The sequence below is a fragment of the Pan paniscus genome, chromosome 21 (assembly GCF_029289425.2).
Source record: "Pan paniscus chromosome 21, NHGRI_mPanPan1-v2.0_pri, whole genome shotgun sequence".
In the NCBI taxonomy this organism is placed as follows: Eukaryota; Metazoa; Chordata; class Mammalia; order Primates; family Hominidae; genus Pan; species Pan paniscus.
Window position 1 is genome coordinate 28357761 of NC_073270.2, and position 14509 is coordinate 28372269.

The following is a 14509-nucleotide window of genomic DNA, read 5'->3' on the forward strand; positions in this document are numbered from 1 at the left end:
TGCAACTGGAAATTTCAAGCGATTTGAGGAAAATTGCAGTCAAGGAAATATCTTCGTTTGAAAACTAGACAGAATCATTCTCAGAAACTACTTTGTGATTTGTGCGTTCAACTCACAGAGTTTCACCTTTCTTTTCATAGAACAGTTTGGAAACACTCTGTTTGTTAAGTCTGCAAGGGGATATTTAGACCTCTTTGAGGCCTTCGTTGGAAACGGGATTTCTCCATATAAAGCTGGACAGATGAATTCTCAGTAACTTCTTTGTGTTGTGTGTATTCAACTCACAGAGTTGAACCATTCTTTAGACAGAACAGATTTGAAACACTCTTTTTGTGGATTTTACAAGTGGAGATTTCAAGCCATTTGAGGCCATTTGTAGTAAAGGAAATATCTTCGTTTAAAAACTATACAGAATCATTCTCAGAAACTACTTTGTGATGTGTGCGTTCAACTCACAGAGTTTCACCTTTCTTTTCATAGAGCAGTTTGGAAACACTCTGTTTGTTAAGTTTGCAGCAGGATATTTGGACCACTCTGAGGCCTTCGTTGGAAACGGGATTTCTCAGTATACTGCTAGACCGATGAATTCCCAGTAACTTCTTTGTGTTGAGTTTATTCAACTCACTGAATTGAACCTTCCTTTAGACAGAGCAGTTTGGAAACACTCTTTTTGTGGAATTTGCAAGTGGAGATTTCAAGCGATTTGAGGCCAATTTTAGAAATCGAAATATCTTTGTATATAAACTAGACAGAATCATTCTCAGAAACGACTTTGTGATGTGTGCATTAAACTCACAGGGTTTCACCTTTCTTTTCATAGAGCAGTTTGGAAACACTCTGTTTCTTAAGTCTGCAAGGGGATATTTAGAGCTCTTTGAGGCCTTCGTTGGAAACGGGATTTCTTCATATACAGCTAGACAGATGAATTCTCAATAACTTCTTTGTGTTGTGTTTGTTCAACTCACAGAGTTGAACCTTTCTATAGAGAGAGCAGATATGAAACACTCTTTTTGTAGATTTTACAAGTGGAGATTTCATACGATTTCAGGCGAATTGTAGTAAAGGAAATATCTTCGTTTAAAAACTAGACAGAATCATTCTCAGAAACTACTTTGTGATGTGTGCGTTCAACTCACAGAGTTTCACCTTTCTTTTCATAGAGCAGTTTGGAAACACTCTGTTTGTAAAGTTTGAAGCAGGATAATTGGACCACTCTGAGGACTTCGTTGGAAACGGGATTTCTCAGTATACTGCTAGACAGAGGAATTCCCAGTAACTTCTTTGTGTTGTGTGTATTCACCTCACAGAGTTAAACTTTCCTTTACACAGAGCAGTTTGGAAACACTCTTTTTGTGGAATTTGCAACTGGAAATTTCAAGCGATTTCAGGAAAATTGTAGTCAAGGAAATATCTTCGTTCAAAAACTACACAGAATCATTCTGAGAGACTACTTTGTGATGTGTGCGTTCAACTCACGGAGTTTAACGTTTCTTTTCATAGAGCAGTTTGGAAACACTCTGTTTGTTAAGTCCGCAAGGTGATATTTAGACCTCTTTGAGGCCTTCGTTGGAAACGGGATTTCTTCATAGAAAGCTAGACAGATGAATTCTCAGTAACTTATTTGTGTTGTGTGTATTCAACTCACAGATTTGAACCATTCTTTAGACAGAGCAGATTTGAAACACTCTTTTTGTGGATTTTACAAGTGGAGATTTCAAGCGATTTGAGGCCGTTTTTAGTAAAGGAAATATCCTCGTTTAAAAACTATACAGAATCATTCTCAGAAACTACTTTGTGATGTGTGTGTTTAACGCACAGAGTTTAACCTTTCTTTTCATAGAGCAGTTTGGAAACACTCTGTTTGTTAAGTTTGCAGCAGGATATTTGGACCACTTTGAGGCCTTCGTTGGAAACGGGATTTCTCAGTATACTGCTAGACCGATGAATTCCCAGTAACTTCTTTGTGTTGAGTTTATTCAACTCACTGAATTGAACCTTCCTTTAGACAGAGCAGTTTGGAAACACTCTTTTTGTGGAATTTGCAAGTGGAGATTTCAAGCGATTTGAGGCCAATTTTAGAAATCGAAATATCTTTGTATAAAAACAAGACAGAATCATTCTCAGAAACTACTTTGTGATGTGTGCGTTAAACTCACAGAGTTTCACCTTTCTTTTCATAGAGCAGTTTGGAAACACTCTGTTTCTTAAGTCTGCAAGGGGATATTTAGAGCTCTTTGAGGCCTTCGTTGGAAACGGGATTTCTTCACATACAGCTAGACAGATGAATTCTCAATAACTTCTTTGTGTTGTGTTTGCTCAACTCACAGAGTTGAACCTTTCTTTAGAGAGAGCAGATATGAAACACTCTTTTTGTAGATTTTACAAGTGGAGATTTCATACGATTTCAGGCGAATTGTAGTAAAGGAAATATCTTCGTTTAAAAACTAGACAGAATCATTCTCAGAAACTACTTTGTGATGTGTGCGTTCAACTCACAGAGTTTCACCTTTCTTTTCATAGAGCAGTTTGGAAACACTCTGTTTGTTAAGTTTGCAGCAGGATATTTGGACCACTTTGAGGCCTTCGTTGGAAACGGGATTTCTCAGTATACTGCTAGACAGATGAATTCCCAGTAACTTCTTTGTGTTGTGTGTATTCACCTCACAGAGTTAAACTTTCCTTTACACAGAGCAGTTTGGAAACACTCTTTTTGTGGAATTTGCAACTGGAAATTTCAAGCGATTTGAGGAAAATTGCAGTCAAGGAAATATCTTCGTTTGAAAACTAGACAGAATCATTCTCAGAAACTACTTTGTGATTTGTGCGTTCAACTCACAGAGTTTAACCTTTCTTTTCATAGAGCAGTTTGGAAACACTCTGTTTTGTTAAGTCTGCAAGGGGATATTTAGACCTCTTTGAGGCCTTCGTTGGAAACGGGATTTCTTCATATAAAGCTGGACAGATGAATTCTCAGTAACTTCTTTGTGTTGTGTGTATTCAACTCACAGAGTTGAACCATTCTTTAGACAGAGCAGATTTGAAACACCCTTTTTGTGGATTTTACAAGTGGAGATTTCAAGCCATTTGAGGCCATTTGTAGTAAAGGAAATATCTTCGTTTAAAAACTATACAGAATCATTCTCAGAAACTACTTTGTGATGTGTGCGTCTAACGCACAGAGTTTAACCTTTCTTTTCATAGAGCAGTTTGGAAACACTCTGTTTGTTAAGTTTGCAGCAGGATATTTGGACCACTTTGAGGCCTTCGTTGGAAACGGGATTTCTCAGTATACTGCTAGACCGATGAATTCCCAGTAACTTCTTTGTGTTGAGTTTATTCAACTCACTGAATTGAACCTTCCTTTAGACAGAGCAGTATGGAAACACTCTTTTTGTGGAATTTGCAAGTGGAGATTTCAAGCGATTTGAGGCCAATTTTAGAAATCGAAATATCTTTGTATAAAAACAAGACAGAATCATTCTCAGAAACTACTTTGTGATGTGTGCGTTAAACTCACAGGGTTTCACCTTTCTTTTCATAGAGCAGTTTGGAAACACTCTGTTTCTTAAGTCTGCAAGGGGATATTTAGAGCTCTTTGAGGCCTTCGTTGGAAACGGGATTTCTTCACATACAGCTAGACAGATGAATTCTCAATAACTTCTTTGTGTTGTGTTTGCTCAACTCACAGAGTTGAACCTTTCTTTAGAGAGAGCAGATATGAAACACTCTTTTTGTAGATTTTACAAGTGGAGATTTCATACGATTTCAGGCGAATTGTAGTAAAGGAAATATCTTCGTTTAAAAACTAGACAGAATCATTCTCAGAAACTACTTTGTGATGTGTGCGTTTAACTCACAGAGTTTCACCTTTCTTTTCATAGAGCAGTTTGGAAACACTCTGTTTGTTAAGTTTGCAGCAGGATATTTGGACCACTCTGAGGCCTTCGTTGGAAACGGGATTTCTCAGTATACTGCTAGACATATGTATTCCCAGTAACTTCTTTGTGTTGTGTGTATTCACCTCACGGAGTTAAACTTTCCTTTACACAGAGCAGTTTGGAAACACTCTTTTTGTGGAATTTGCAACTGGAAATTTCAAGCGATTTGAGGAAAATTGCAGTCAAGGAAATATCTTCGTTTGAAAACTAGACAGAATCATTCTCAGAAACTACTTTGTGATTTGTGCGTTCAACTCACAGAGTTTCACCTTTCTTTTCATAGAGCAGTTTGGAAACACTCTGTTTGTTAAGTCTGCAAGGGGATATTTAGACCTCTTTGTCGCCTTCGTTGGAAACGGGATTTCTTCATATAAAGCTGGACAGATGAATTCTCAGTAACTTCTTTGTGTTGTGTGTATTCAACTCACAGAGTTGAACCATTCTTTAGACAGAGCAGATTTGAAACACCCTTTTTGTGGATTTTACAAGTGGAGATTTCAAGCCATTTGAGGCCATTTGTGGTAAAGGAAATACCTTCGTTTAAAAACTCTACAGAATCATTCACAGAAACTACTTTGTGATGTGTGCGTCTAACGCACAGAGTTTAACCTTTCTTTTCATAGAGCAGTTTGGAAACACTCTGTTTGTTAAGTTTGCAGCAGGATATTTGGACCACTTTGAGGCCTTCGTTGGAAACGGGATTTCTCAGTATACTGCTAGACCGATGAATTCCCAGTAACTTCTTTGTGTTGAGTTTATTCAACTCACTGAATTGAACCTTCCTTTAGACAGAGCAGTTTGGAAACACTCTTTTTGTGGAATTTGCAAGTGGAGATTTCAAGCGATTTGAGGCCAATTTTAGAAATCGAAATATCTTTGTATAAAAACAAGACAGAATCATTCTCAGAAACTACTTTGTGATGTGTGCGTTAAACTCACAGAGTTTCACCTTTCTTTTCATAGAGCAGGTTGGAAACACTCTGTTTCTTAAGTCTGCAAGGGTATATTTAGAGCTCTTTGAGGCCTTCGTTGGAAACGGGATTTCTTCACATACAGCTAGACAGATGAATTCTCAATAACTTCTTTGTGTTGTGTTTGCTCAACTCACAGAGTTGAACCTTTCTTTAGAGAGAGCAGATATGAAACACTCTTTTTGTAGATTTTACAAGTGGAGATTTCATACGATTTCAGGCGAATTGTAGTAAAGGAAATATCTTCGTTTAAAAACTAGACAGAATCATTCTCAGAAACTACTTTGTGATGTGTGCGTTCAACTCACAGAGTTTCACCTTTCTTTTCATAGAGCAGTTTGGAAACACTCTGTTTGTTAAGTTTGCAGCAGGATATTTGGACCACTCTGAGGCCTTCGTTGGAAACGGGATTTCTCAGTATACTGCTAGACAGATGAATTCCCAGTAACTTCTTTGTGTTGTGTGTATTCACCTCACAGAGTTAAACTTTCCTTTACACAGAGCAGTTTGGAAACACTCTTTTTGTGGAATTTGCAACTGGAAATTTCAAGCGATTTGAGGAAAATTGCAGTCAAGGAAATATCTTCGTTTGAAAACTAGACAGAATCATTCTCAGAAACTACTTTGTGATTTGTGCGTTCAACTCACAGAGTTTAACCTTTCTTTTCATAGAGCAGTTTGGAAACACTCTGTTTGTTAAGTTTGCAGCAGGATATTTGGACCACTCTGAGGCCTTCGTTGGAAACGGGATTTCTCAGTATACTGCTAGACAGATGAATTCCCAGTAACTTCTTTGTGTTGTGTGTATTCACCTCACAGAGTTAAACTTTCCTTTACACAGAGCAGTTTGGAAACACTCTTTTTGTGGAATTTGCAACTGGAAATTTCAAGCGATTTGAGGAAAATTGCAGTCAAGGAAATATCTTCGTTTGAAAACTAGACAGAATCATTCTCAGAAACTACTTTGTGATTTGTGCGTTCAACTCACAGAGTTTCACCTTTCTTTTCATAGAACAGTTTGGAAACACTCTGTTTGTTAAGTCTGCAAGGGGATATTTAGACCTCTTTGAGGCCTTCGTTGGAAACGGGATTTCTCCATATAAAGCTGGACAGATGAATTCTCAGTAACTTCTTTCTGTTGTGTGTATTCAACTCACAGAGTTGAACCATTCTTTAGACAGAACAGATTTGAAACACTCTTTTTGTGGATTTTACAAGTGGAGATTTCAAGCCATTTGAGGCCATTTGTAGTAAAGGAAATATCTTCGTTTAAAAACTATACAGAATCATTCTCAGAAACTACTTTGTGATGTGTGCGTTCAACTCACAGAGTTTCACCTTTCTTTTCATAGAGCAGTTTGGAAACACTCTGTTTGTTAAGTTTGCAGCAGGATATTTGGACCACTCTGAGGCCTTCGTTGGAAACGGGATTTCTCAGTATACTGCTAGACCGATGAATTCCCAGTAACTTCTTTGTGTTGAGTTTATTCAACTCACTGAATTGAACCTTCCTTTAGACAGAGCAGTTTGGAAACACTCTTTTTGTGGAATTTGCAAGTGGAGATTTCAAGCGATTTGAGGCCAATTTTAGAAATCGAAATATCTTTGTATATAAACTAGACAGAATCATTCTCAGAAACGACTTTGTGATGTGTGCGTTAAACTCACAGGGTTTCACCTTTCTTTTCATAGAGCAGTTTGGAAACACTCTGTTTCTTAAGTCTGCAAGGGGATATTTAGAGCTCTTTGAGGCCTTCGTTGGAAACGGGATTTCTTCATATACAGCTAGACAGATGAATTCTCAATAACTTCTTTGTGTTGTGTTTGTTCAACTCACAGAGTTGAACCTTTCTATAGAGAGAGCAGATATGAAAAACTCTTTTTGTAGATTTTACAAGTGGAGATTTCATACGATTTCAGGCGAATTGTAGTAAAGGAAATATCTTCGTTTAAAAACTAGACAGAATCATTCTCAGAAACTACTTTGTGATGTGTGCGTTCAACTCACAGAGTTTCACCTTTCTTTTCATAGAGCAGTTTGGAAACACTCTGTTTGTAAAGTTTGAAGCAGGATAATTGGACCACTCTGAGGACTTCGTTGGAAACGGGATTTCTCAGTATACTGCTAGACAGAGGAATTCCCAGTAACTTCTTTGTGTTGTGTGTATTCACCTCACAGAGTTAAACTTTCCTTTACACAGAGCAGTTTGGAAACACTCTTTTTGTGGAATTTGCAACTGGAAATTTCAAGCGATTTCAGGAAAATTGTAGTCAAGGAAATATCTTCGTTCAAAAACTACACAGAATCATTCTGAGAGACTACTTTGTGATGTGTGCGTTCAACTCACGGAGTTTAACGTTTCTTTTCATAGAGCAGTTTGGAAACACTCTGTTTGTTAAGTCCGCAAGGTGATATTTAGACCTCTTTGAGGCCTTCGTTGGAAACGGGATTTCTTCATATAAAGCTAGACAGATGAATTCTCAGTAACTTATTTGTGTTGTGTGTATTCAACTCACAGATTTGAACCATTCTTTAGACAGAGCAGATTTGAAACACTCTTTTTGTGGATTTTACAAGTGGAGATTTCAAGCGATTTGAGGCCGTTTTTAGTAAAGGAAATATCCTCGTTTAAAAACTATACAGAATCATTCTCAGAAACTACTTTGTGATGTGTGTGTTTAACGCACAGAGTTTAACCTTTCTTTTCATAGAGCAGTTTGGAAACACTCTGTTTGTTAAGTTTGCAGCAGGATATTTGGACCACTTTGAGGCCTTCGTTGGAAACGGGATTTCTCAGTATACTGCTAGACCGATGAATTCCCAGTAACTTCTTTGTGTTGAGTTTATTCAACTCACTGAATTGAACCTTCCTTTAGACAGAGCAGTTTGGAAACACTCTTTTTGTGGAATTTGCAAGTGGAGATTTCAAGCGATTTGAGGCCAATTTTAGAAATCGAAATATCTTTGTATAAAAACAAGACAGAATCATTCTCAGAAACTACTTTGTGATGTGTGCGTTAAACTCACAGAGTTTCACCTTTCTTTTCATAGAGCAGTTTGGAAACACTCTGTTTCTTAAGTCTGCAAGGGGATATTTAGAGCTCTTTGAGGCCTTCGTTGGAAACGGGATTTCTTCACATACAGCTAGACAGATGAATTCTCAATAACTTCTTTGTGTTGTGTTTGCTCAACTCACAGAGTTGAACCTTTCTTTAGAGAGAGCAGATATGAAACACTCTTTTTGTAGATTTTACAAGTGGAGATTTCATACGATTTCAGGCGAATTGTAGTAAAGGAAATATCTTCGTTTAAAAACTAGACAGAATCATTCTCAGAAACTACTTTGTGATGTGTGCGTTCAAATCACAGAGTTTCACCTTTCTTTTCATAGAGCAGTTTGGAAACACTCTGTTTGTTAAGTTTGCAGCAGGATATTTGGACCACTCTGAGGCCTTCGTTGGAAACGGGATTTCTCAGTATACTGCTAGACAGATGAATTCCCAGTAACTTCTTTGTGTTGTGTGTATTCACCTCACAGAGTTAAACTTTCCTTTACACAGAGCAGTTTGGAAACACTCTTTTTGTGGAATTTGCAACTGGAAATTTCAAGCGATTTGAGGAAAATTGCAGTCAAGGAAATATCTTCGTTTGAAAACTAGACAGAATCATTCTCAGAAACTACTTTGTGATTTGTGCGTTCAACTCACAGAGTTTCACCTTTCTTTTCATAGAGCAGTTTGGAAACACTCTGTTTGTTAAGTTTGCAGCAGGATATTTGGACCACTCTGAGGCCTTCGTTGGAAACGGGATTTCTCAGTATACTGCTAGACAGATGAATTCCCAGTAACTTCTTTGTGTTGTGTGTATTCACCTCACAGAGTTAAACTTTCCTTTACACAGAGCAGTTTGGAAACACTCTTTTTGTGGAATTTGCAACTGGAAATTTCAAGCGATTTGAGGAAAATTGCAGTCAAGGAAATATCTTCGTTTGAAAACTAGACAGAATCATTCTCAGAAACTACTTTGTGATTTGTGCGTTCAACTCACAGAGTTTCACCTTTCTTTTCATAGAGCAGTTTGGAAACACTCTGTTTGTTAAGTCTGCAAGGGGATATTTAGACCTCTTTGAGGCCTTCGTTGGAAACGGGATTTCTCCATATAATGCTGGACAGATGAATTCTCAGTAACTTCTTTGTGTTGTGTGTATTCAACTCACAGAGTTGAACCATTCTTTAGACAGAACAGATTTGAAACACTCTTTTTGTGGATTTTACAAGTGGAGATTTCAAGCCATTTGAGGCCATTTGTAGTAAAGGAAATATCTTCGTTTAAAAACTATACAGAATCATTCTCAGAAACTACTTTGTGATGTGTGCGTTCAACTCACAGAGTTTCACCTTTCTTTTCATAGAGCAGTTTGGAAACACTCTGTTTGTTAAGTTTGCAGCAGGATATTTGGACCACTCTGAGGCCTTCGTTGGAAACGGGATTTCTCAGTATACTGCTAGACCGATGAATTCCCAGTAACTTCTTTGTGTTGAGTTTATTCAACTCACTGAATTGAACCTTCCTTTAGACAGAGCAGTTTGGAAACACTCTTTTTGTGGAATTTGCAAGTGGAGATTTCAAGCGATTTGAGGCCAATTTTAGAAATCGAAATATCTTTGTATATAAACTAGACAGAATCATTCTCAGAAACGACTTGGTGATCTGTGCGTTAAACTCACAGGGTTTCACCTTTCTTTTCATAGAGCAGTTTGGAAACACTCTGTTTCTTAAGTCTGCAAGGGGATATTTAGAGCTCTTTGAGGCCTTCGTTGGAAACGGGATTTCTTCACATACAGCTAGACAGATGAATTCTCAATAACTTCTTTGTGTTGTGTTTGCTCAACTCACAGAGTTGAACCTTTCTTTAGAGAGAGCAGATATGAAACACTCTTTTTGTAGATTTTACAAGTGGAGATTTCATACGATTTCAGGCGAATTGTAGTAAAGGAAATATCTTCGTTTAAAAACTAGACAGAATCATTCTCAGAAACTACTTTGTGATTTGTGCGTTCAACTCACAGAGTTTAACCTTTCTTTTCATAGAGCAGTTTGGAAACACTCTGTTTGTTAAGTTTGCAGCAGGATATTTGGACCACTCTGAGGCCTTCGTTGGAAACGGGATTTCTCAGTATACTGCTAGACAGATGAATTCCCAGTAACTTCTTTGTGTTGTGTGTATTCACCTCACAGAGTTAAACTTTCCTTTACACAGAGCAGTTTGGAAACACTCTTTTTGTGGAATTTGCAACTGGAAATTTCAAGCGATTTGAGGAAAATTGCAGTCAAGGAAATATCTTCGTTTGAAAACTAGACAGAATCATTCTCAGAAACTACTTTGTGATTTGTGCGTTCAACTCACAGAGTTTCACCTTTCTTTTCATAGAACAGTTTGGAAACACTCTATTTGTTAAGTCTGCAAGGGGATATTTAGACCTCTTTGAGGCCTTCGTTGGAAACGGGATTTCTCCATATAAAGCTGGACAGATGAATTCTCAGTAACTTCTTTGTGTTGTGTGTATTCAACTCACAGAGTTGAACCATTCTTTAGACAGAAGAGATTTGAAACACTCTTTTTGTGGATTTTACAAGTGGAGATTTCAAGCCATTTGAGGCCATTTGTAGTAAAGGAAATATCTTCGTTTAAAAACTATACAGAATCATTCTCAGAAACTACTTTGTGATGTGTGCGTTCAACTCACAGAGTTTCACCTTTCTTTTCATAGAGCAGTTTGGAAACACTCTGTTTGTTAAGTTTGCAGCAGGATATTTGGACCACTCTGAGGCCTTCGTTGGAAACGGGATTTCTCAGTATACTGCTAGACCGATGAATTCCCAGTAACTTCTTTGTGTTGAGTTTATTCAACTCACTGAATTGAATCTTCCTTTAGACAGAGCAGTTTGGAAACACTCTTTTTGTGGAATTTGCAAGTGGAGATTTCAAGCGATTTGAGGCCAATTTTAGAAATCGAAATATCTTTGTATATAAACTAGACAGAATCATTCTCAGAAACGACTTTGTGATCTGTGCGTTAAACTCACAGAGTTTCACCTTTCTTTTCATAGAGCAGTTTGGAAACACGCTGTTTCTTAAGTCTGCAAGGGGATATTTAGAGCTCTTTGAGGCCTTCGTTGGAAACGGGATTTCTTCATATACAGCTAGACAGATGAATTCTCAATAACTTCTTTGTGTTGTGTTTGTTCAACTCACAGAGTTGAACCTTTCTATAGAGAGAGCAGATATGAAAAACTCTTTTTGTAGATTTTACAAGTGGAGATTTCATACGATTTCAGGCGAATTGTAGTAAAGGAAATATCTTCGTTTAAAAACTAGACAGAATCATTCTCAGAAACTACTTTGTGATGTGTGCGTTCAACTCACAGAGTTTCACCTTTCTTTTCATAGAGCAGTTTGGAAACACTCTGTTTGTAAAGTTTGAAGCAGGATAATTGGACCACTCTGAGGACTTCGTTGGAAACGGGATTTCTCAGTATACTGCTAGACAGAGGAATTCCCAGTAACTTCTTTGTGTTGTGTGTATTCACCTCACAGAGTTAAACTTTCCTTTACACAGAGCAGTTTGGAAACACTCTTTTTGTGGAATTTGCAACTGGAAATTTCAAGCGATTTCAGGAAAATTGTAGTCAAGGAAATATCTTCGTTCAAAAACTACACAGAATCATTCTGAGAGACTACTTTGTGATGTGTGCGTTCAACTCACGGAGTTTAACGTTTCTTTTCATAGAGCAGTTTGGAAACACTCTGTTTGTTAAGTCCGCAAGGTGATATTTAGACCTCTTTGAGGCCTTCGTTGGAAACGGGATTTCTTCATATAAAGCTAGACAGATGAATTCTCAGTAACTTATTTGTGTTGTGTGTATTCAACTCACAGATTTGAACCATTCTTTAGACAGAGCAGATTTGAAACACTCTTTTTGTGGATTTTACAAGTGGAGATTTCAAGCGATTTGAGGCCGTTTTTAGTAAAGGAAATATCCTCGTTTAAAAACTATACAGAATCATTCTCAGAAACTACTTTGTGATGTGTGTGTTTAACGCACAGAGTTTAACCTTTCTTTTCATAGAGCAGTTTGGAAACACTCTGTTTGTTAAGTTTGCAGCAGGATATTTGGACCACTTTGAGGCCTTCGTTGGAAACGGGATTTCTCAGTATACTGCTAGACCGATGAATTCCCAGTAACTTCTTTGTGTTGAGTTTATTCAACTCACTGAATTGAACCTTCCTTTAGACAGAGCAGTTTGGAAACACTCTTTTTGTGGAATTTGCAAGTGGAGATTTCAAGCGATTTGAGGCCAATTTTAGAAATCGAAATATCTTTGTATAAAAACAAGACAGAATCATTCTCAGAAACTACTTTGTGATGTGTGCGTTAAACTCACAGAGTTTCACCTTTCTTTTCATAGAGCAGTTTGGAAACACTCTGTTTCTTAAGTCTGCAAGGGGATATTTAGAGCTCTTTGAGGCCTTCGTTGGAAACGGGATTTCTTCACATACAGCTAGACAGATGAATTCTCAATAACTTCTTTGTGTTGTGTTTGCTCAACTCACAGAGTTGAACCTTTCTTTAGAGAGAGCAGATATGAAACACTCTTTTTGTAGATTTTACAAGTGGAGATTTCATACGATTTCAGGCGAATTGTAGTAAAGGAAATATCTTCGTTTAAAAACTAGACAGAATCATTCTCAGAAACTACTTTGTGATGTGTGCGTTCAAATCACAGAGTTTCACCTTTCTTTTCATAGAGCAGTTTGGAAACACTCTGTTTGTTAAGTTTGCAGCAGGATATTTGGACCACTCTGAGGCCTTCGTTGGAAACGGGATTTCTCAGTATACTGCTAGACAGATGAATTCCCAGTAACTTCTTTGTGTTGTGTGTATTCACCTCACAGAGTTAAACTTTCCTTTACACAGAGCAGTTTGGAAACACTCTTTTTGTGGAATTTGCAACTGGAAATTTCAAGCGATTTGAGGAAAATTGCAGTCAAGGAAATATCTTCGTTTGAAAACTAGACAGAATCATTCTCAGAAACTACTTTGTGATTTGTGCGTTCAACTCACAGAGTTTCACCTTTCTTTTCATAGAGCAGTTTGGAAACACTCTGTTTGTTAAGTTTGCAGCAGGATATTTGGACCACTCTGAGGCCTTCGTTGGAAACGGGATTTCTCAGTATACTGCTAGACAGATGAATTCCCAGTAACTTCTTTGTGTTGTGTGTATTCACCTCACAGAGTTAAACTTTCCTTTACACAGAGCAGTTTGGAAACACTCTTTTTGTGGAATTTGCAACTGGAAATTTCAAGCGATTTGAGGAAAATTGCAGTCAAGGAAATATCTTCGTTTGAAAACTAGACAGAATCATTCTCAGAAACTACTTTGTGATTTGTGCGTTCAACTCACAGAGTTTCACCTTTCTTTTCATAGAGCAGTTTGGAAACACTCTGTTTGTTAAGTCTGCAAGGGGATATTTAGACCTCTTTGAGGCCTTCGTTGGAAACGGGATTTCTCCGTATAATGCTGGACAGATGAATTCTCAGTAACTTCTTTCTGTTGTGTGTATTCAACTCACAGAGTTGAACCATTCTTTAGACAGAACAGATTTGAAACACTCTTTTTGTGGATTTTACAAGTGGAGATTTCAAGCCATTTGAGGCCATTTGTAGTAAAGGAAATATCTTCGTTTAAAAACTATACAGAATCATTCTCAGAAACTACTTTGTGATGTGTGCGTTCAACTCACAGAGTTTCACCTTTCTTTTCATAGAGCAGTTTGGAAACACTCTGTTTGTTAAGTTTGCAGCAGGATATTTGGACCACTCTGAGGCCTTCGTTGGAAACGGGATTTCTCAGTATACTGCTAGACCGATGAATTCCCAGTAACTTCTTTGTGTTGAGTTTATTCAACTCACTGAATTGAACCTTCCTTTAGACAGAGCAGTTTGGAAACACTCTTTTTGTGGAATTTGCAAGTGGAGATTTCAAGCGATTTGAGGCCAATTTTAGAAATCGAAATATCTTTGTATATAAACTAGACAGAATCATTCTCAGAAACGACTTTGTGATCTGTGCGTTAAACTCACAGAGTTTCACCTTTCTTTTCATAGAGCAGTTTGGAAACACTCTGTTTCTTAAGTCTGCAAGGGGATATTTAGAGCTCTTTGAGGCCTTCGTTGGAAACGGGATTTCTTCATATACAGCTAGACAGATGAATTCTCAATAACTTCTTTGTGTTGTGTTTGTTCAACTCACAGAGTTGAACCTTTCTATAGAGAGAGCAGATATGAAAAACTCTTTTTGTAGATTTTACAAGTGGAGATTTCATACGATTTCAGGCGAATTGTAGTAAAGGAAATATCTTCGTTTAAAAACTAGACAGAATCATTCTCAGAAACTACTTTGTGATGTGTGCGTTCAACTCACAGAGTTTCACCTTTCTTTTCATAGAGCAGTTTGGAAACACTCTGTTTGTAAAGTTTGAAGCAGGATAATTGGACCACTCTGAGGACTTCGTTGGAAACGGGATTTCTCAGTA